We start from the raw sequence: 6,828 nt of genomic DNA, 5'->3' as shown, positions 1-6,828 counted from the left end.
ATGAACTAGGCACCTAGACTAGCATTTTAAGTACCTAAACAATAGAGTTTTAATTACAGAGACCCATGCACAATCTCCAAGGGCAGGCTTCTTAAGTGGGGAAAGCCTACACAGATCCTAGCATGGAAACACAGGAAATGGGGAATCCCTGGTCCCCCATGTTTCCCTGCAAAGAGATTCCTCCCCTGGAATCCATCTGGGTAAGTGAGAAAAGTGGGGTTTTCTCCAGTCACCTACCCCCACCCCCAGGGATCTCAGGAGTGAGCCTGGGTGAGCAGAGAAAGACCTGCTTTCAACTGCTTACCCAAAACCACCACTTGTTCTTGCATCATCAACAGGCAGGACAATGGGTTTCATTCAAAGAAGTGGGTCAGCTGGGCCACAACACATCATGGCATAGCTGATCCACTTTATTCATCAATGTCCATGTTAGCCTCTCTTATCAAACAAAGTGGAACAGCTCAAACGGCAAGAGACTGTATGCAGGCCTAAACTTTTGACTGACTGCTGGAATACCAGACTTTTGTCACCCTCTCTCACTTGCCCAGCATGCCTTGATGGTTTGATTCTCTTGGAGAGGTTGGATGACTCTTCAGGTGAAGATCTGTCTGTCAGGGTCACAGTTCTTCTGGAGGACTCCACCTCCCCTACACCATGCCCCTTTCTGCTCAAGCCTGTGATGGAAAATCCCCGTTGGTCTGGAATGGGGATGCCTATCAGGGTCTGCACTCTGGACTCCTCTGGGTTCTTTGGTCTGTTGCTCGCTGGTTGTTGTTTCTTTTCTTGCTGAATGCCGTCCCTCATGAAACTTAGAAATTCATTTAACTAGTCCTTAGATTAACGTATTTATTATTCCTCAAGCCTTCCTTCCACCTTACTTCAGGCTTTACAAAATTAATTCCCTCTGAGGTGCTGAAGTAAAGGCTGCAATGTCATTCCTAATGACAAATCAATCCCCTCTGTGCTGCTTCTTCCCAGCTGTAATTCAGTCACACTGATAAAGTAAATTACAACATATTCCTTAACCACAGACTCAAATTCACTCAAAATTCATAACTTCTGGTACTGTATCATAATTCAGTTAGGCTGCATAAATAAGTTCCACACTCTTCTTCCTCTTCTCCTTGGGCTTACTGGGCAAATCCCTCCTTTGCCTCCTCCTGCCTCAGTTTGGCACTAAATCCCATCACTGTTATCAGTCTGACCTTCCTACACTCTAGCAGTCTCCTCCAGCTGTCCTGGGGAAATGTCTCCTGCCTTGCCCATTTCTAAAGTGGCCAGAGCGACCCACACTGCCCCATCATCCGCTTTACATATCTTTCCCAGAGGTGGTTCTGATCCTTGTTTAGGGCTTGCCTGGGCCTCAGTGACTCCTATCGGTTTGGCTACCTAGACCTTCCTCCTCCCTGATCTGCACAGCTTCTGGTTCTGCTGTGTTTCTCCCACTCCAGGGGATGCCAAATGCTGACCTCCGTCTGGCATCTTCTTTCAACAGCTCAGTCTCCTTCCAGGCCAATCAGAGCAGGCATGTGTTCCTGTGCCCCTGGGGCCTGCCCGTCTCCCAGGTTCCACCCCAGTCCCTCTTGCCTGGTGCACCAGGGACATCCCACTTTCTTGGACCTGCCCCGGTAAGTCCCTTGCCAACTTTGCCAGTACTGCAGGTCTATAACAGGGGCTTGACTCCAGCCCCTGCTACAGAGACCCAGCTTAAAATACTGTAGAGCAGTAGTTCTCAAACTCTGACAGACTGTGCGCCACCAATTTAAAATGATGCAACCTTAAGTACCACCAGCAATTTTTCAGTTCAACCTTAAGTATGACAAGCAAGTTTTTGTCATATAAAGTAATTATAATAATAAATCTGTTAACATGTGTCACTAACAGGTTGTCTGAGTACCACTGGTGGTACCTGTACCATAGATTGGGAACCACTGCTGCCAGAGCACCAGGAGTTCTCGAGGATCCATGCCTTGGGCTGAGCTATGATGCTTGCCAGCTTCTTGAGTACCCTGGGGTGTAACCCATCAGGGCCAGTTGACTTCAAGGTATCCAGCGTCTCAAGATGTTCCTTCACAAGGTCAGCATTGATGGAGGGTAAAGAATCTCCCCCATCCAGGCCTTCCCATCCCATAATGGGCAGGAGCGTCCCTTGGGACTGGTTAAAGACCGACACAAAGTACCCATCTAAGCAAGTTGGCTTTTTCCTGGGCGTTGGTTGTCCATTGTCCCATCTGGTTTAGCAGGGGTGCAGTGTTACCCTTGCTTTTCCTCTGGGTCCCCACATATCTAAAAAAGGACTTTTTATTGTCCTTGGTACTTTTAGCTAGTTGGAGGTCCATCACAGCCTCGGCTTTCCTGGTTCATTCCTTGCAGGTCTGGACCAGTGCAGAATATTCCTCCTAGAAGGTGGATCCAGTCCTCCATCCTTTGTAGGCCTTTCTTTTTAGACGCAGGAGGTCCACTAGTTCCCTGCAGAGCCAAGCGGGCTGCTGTTCCCTTTTGCTGCCTTTCCTCCAAGACTGAATAGACTTAGCTTGTACATCCAGGATTGCTTTCTTGAGGAGCAACCACTCATCCTGAACTCCCCTCCCCTTTGGGTCATGGTCCTTTAGGGCCTCAGTGACAAAGCTCCTGAGTTTGTCAAAGTTAGCTTTCCTGAAGTCGAGGACTTCTGTATTGCTGACTGACTTGCCAGCTTTACAGAGGATGGTGAAGGTGATCAGCTTGTGGTCACAGTCACCCAGCTTCCCATCAATCATTAGGTCACTGATTAGGTCGTCCCCCATTGCCAGTATCAGGTCGAGGAGCGCTTTACCTCTTGTCAGCCCCTAGATGAGTCAGATAGAGCTCTTAAGTCAGAGCTCATCGACACATGAGAGAAAGCTTTGGGACTGTTTAGATTTGGCCGAGCACTCTTCCCACGAGATGTCTGGGTAGTTTAAGTTTCTTATGACAACCATGCACCAGGAGCATGCAGCCTCAGCCAATTCCCTGGCAAACTCCTGTTCAAGCTCTTGATCCTGGGAGGGAAGTCTGTAGTAGACTCCCACCATTGAGTCCCCTATGCTGTGTTCCCCATGGATTTTAACCCAGGCAGTCTCCAGTCATCCTGGGCGCCAATGTCAGCTTGCAGGGATGCGTAGCTTTCCTTGACATAGAGAGCTACACCCCTACCCCTTTTGGTCACTAGTTCCCTCCTGTACAGGGTATAGCCATCTATACCCGTGGCCCAGTCATGGGTGGAGTCCCACCAGGTCTCTTATCCGTATGACATCATAACAATTTGGGTTAAGCAGGAGGACAAATTCCCTTTTTTATTCCCCAAGCTCCTGGCATTTGTGTATAGGCATGCAAGTGTCCCCTTGGGGGCCCCTGCCTTGCCTACAGATTGTACCAAGGCTCGGGCAGGGGTGGGCTTCCTTAGTGCCTTGGCCTGCTGGCTTTGCAAAGGTTCCTCAGCGGACCAGCAGTGGCAGTAGTCCCCCCATCCCCTGGCAGGCTTAGTTTAAAGCCCAGTGAAGCACGTCAGCCAGTCTGGCTGAGAAGAGCTTCCTTCCCAGAGGAGAGAGGTGGAGGTCCTCCCTTCCCAGCAGCTCAGTGCCTCTCACCAAAGAGCAGACTGTGGTCATGGAAGCCAAAGTCTTCACGATGACACCAGCACTGCAGTCTTTGGTTCACTACCTTAATCCTCCTCTCCCTCCTCAGCCCATAGCCCAAAACTGGGAGGATCGAGGAAAATATCACCTGCGCCCCCAACCTCTTAAGCCCCACTCCCAAATCCCTGTAGCACCTCATGACCCAGGTGGGATTGCTCTGAGCTGTGTCATTTGTGCCCACATGGATAAGGAACATAGGGTAGTGTTCAGTGGGCCAGAGGAGATCAAGGATCCTCTCCACAATGTCTCAGATACGAGCTCCTGGGAAACAGCAGACTTCCTGGGCTAAGGGGTCAGGGTGGCAGATTGCCCCTCAGTCCCCCTCAGGATGGAGTCTCCCACAACAAACACTTTGCATTTTGTCTTAGGGAGAGCGGGGGCAGTAGCTACAGTTGAGCCTGTGTTGCCTACAGGAGCTGGCAACTTAGCAGGCTCAGCTGGGGCTGCGAGAGGTTCATACCTGTTGCAAAGTTTCAGTGGGGTGGGGACCTTGGTGCGGCGGGCCTTGGGGCCCTTGATCACCTTGGACCAACCGCTTGGCTGAACAGAATGGGAGGTCCCCGAATCCTCCCTTGTGCTGGAAGGTGACCTTGGACTACCCTACACCTCCTGAGGGTGAAGGGCCTGACAGTAGGATTCTATCTCCTGCTCACCATCCCTGATAGCACACAGTCTCTGTGGCCTAGAGCTCCTCTAGCTGGCACGCTGGAGACCCCAAAAGGGAGCAGACCTCACAAGGAACCCAGAGCCTGAAAAAGTGTAAGCCAGCCCGGCGCAGCCGAGAGCCAGAGACTCCGTCTGCGTGGAGCCTGCAACCATGGGCTCTGCCTGTTTGCGCAGCCTGTTCGTGAGACTCCAGTTGCGAGGCTCCCTGGGGGGCTAAGCAAAGTAGGAGCCGGGGCAGGATGAGACCCTCCTTGGCTCCACTCAGCCACCTCCTCACAGCTGGCTGGGGTTAACCCCCTCTCACCATGGGCCTCACTTACCTCCGCCTGTGCTGAGGGTCAGCAGGGTGCTCCACGGCTGCTGGCAGTCACTGGGAAGGCTTTAGAGAGTGGGGGCACAGCAGCCATGAGCAATACGTCAGACCAGCAGGGCCAGGGCCACTGTATGTTGCTTGCAGCACACGCAGCCAGTCAGAGACCCACAGGCAGCCTACAGACTGGGTGATAGGGCTCTATGGGCATACCTAGCCTGTGGGCTATATCTTTGTTACCCCTGACAAATGCATGTGGAAAGAGGCTTTCAGTGGTAATCCAACAAAATCTGAGTGTTAAATGGAGGCTTTCCTAGAACAAGCTAATAGAAGTCTCTCTCAAACCAAACCCTTTCCTGAGCAGCAGTGTTTGGACTCAAAGCTTCAGTGAGCCACTTTCACCCACTCAGAATTCAGAGCTCAGACTCTTCTCTTAAAAGCTGGCATCTTCATCCATGCTTTTGAAAAATAAAGGTCTCTGGTGAGAAACACCTTTTAAATTGTTGCTGAGTGATTACTGATCCAAAAAGTGGAAGGTCCAGTTTCAATGCCCTCAGTCACAAATCCCTTCCCTGTGGGTGGTGACAGATGTAGATTTAAGTCCATTCCTCAGGCTGCAACAAGAATGCTGTATCTAGTTTCCCACTTTTAAATGAGTGCTGTGACCACAAGACCATAGTATCAAAGGTGAATGTCTGTCAGGTCAGGCACCACATTTCTGCATCCAATTTGTACATCACACCGGTGCTGAAACAATCCAGTTTAGACTATGATGGGACTATGAAGAACCCTAAAAGCCAAGGGACCTGTAGTCAAGCAGGATTCTACAGCAGCTTTGCTTCTCTAATGTTGAGGGCAACTGAGCAAGGTTTTCTTAAGATCAAAATTTTGAAGATGGGCATCTCAATTTTATTTAGGGCCTGTTTTAGATTTCTCAGTCTTTTAGCAGAACAAGCCATAAGTCATCCAGAGTGTAGCATATCTGCAGTATCATACATAGGGTATTAAGTATATTCTCTATAGTGCTGCACAGATATATCTGACATAACAAAATAGCGATGGATGAAGTTGGCAAGGCAGAAACAGAGCATCAGGTTGTTAATGAAAACGTTGCCTGGGGTAGTTATTCCAATGGTTTACAACAGGGGTGCTCAGCTAGCCCTCAGAGATATGTCATCTACCCTGCAGGGCTCCACCCAGGTGCCAAAAGCTACCCCTGTGGGCTGGATAGTGTGGCCCTGCCTGCTAGATCAGGCATCCAAGGTAGCCTGGGGACCATTTTTGGCTCAGGCCATACCCGTCCCTCTCCTTCCAGCACCCATTCAGAAAACTTGTTAGTTTATTTTCGTATTTCAAGCTAAAATACGCAGCAGTGACAAGTACGTCTTCTTTTAACAATCTAGTTTTGCTTTTAAATAGAGTTTAAACATGAAATAACCTGATAAAGTGTTTGTATTGCTCTTATAAAGAGAAATTAAGTGTGTCCTTTTGAATCTATACCTACATTAGCAATATTTCCCAGCAACAACATACCACGTTGACACCTTGAGATGCCTCAAGAACAGGTATGCAGAGACCCCTGTAAATTGGAAGTATTACTTCTGTATTTCAGTTTCTTTTCTACCCCATCCCCAACTACCCATATCTATGAATATTAGATGCAAAGCCTTTTCTTCAAAATACGGAAAGCTCCCAGCGACTTTTCTCCTTTGTTTGTTAAGGTCTTTCCTTTTAGCTAGCCATCCATGGTTAAGCCTGGACCTCTTGCAAAGCTCTGCCCAAAACTGCTTATTTTTTGTTTAGCTGTTTTGCAAGGTTGCTGGCTGGTGCCAGATTTCAAGCCCTAAGCCAAAACAACCTGGCTTGTCTGGCACAGGCTGGGTAGCTTATGCAGTACATAAGTGTCAGGGGGCTTTATCCATGCCCATGCTGAGGCCAGGTACCTGGGAGCTGTGCCTGCACTGCTTCTCCCAGCCCCCTGCTCTGGCTGTGGTGCAAGCAGGTTCTAGCCAGTAGATGCCCACACCAGGGCCATTCAACTAGAAGCTGTGTCCACACTTCTGCCACTTCTCCCTGCATCTGCCCTCCCCTCCCCCACTACTAAGCATCCGGCTTCCAGCTGTTAGTATGTCCACACTGCAACCTTGAGGATGGAAAAGTGGGGATAATGAAATAGGAAGGAAAAAAAGAGAAGCA

The sequence above is a fragment of the Crocodylus siamensis genome, chromosome 2 (genome assembly GCF_052110815.1).
Source record: "Crocodylus siamensis isolate JL-2025a chromosome 2, ASM5211081v1, whole genome shotgun sequence".
Taxonomy (NCBI): domain Eukaryota; kingdom Metazoa; phylum Chordata; order Crocodylia; family Crocodylidae; genus Crocodylus; species Crocodylus siamensis.
The sequence above is the reverse complement of the archived record's forward strand: the minus strand, read 5'-3'. Positions refer to the sequence as shown.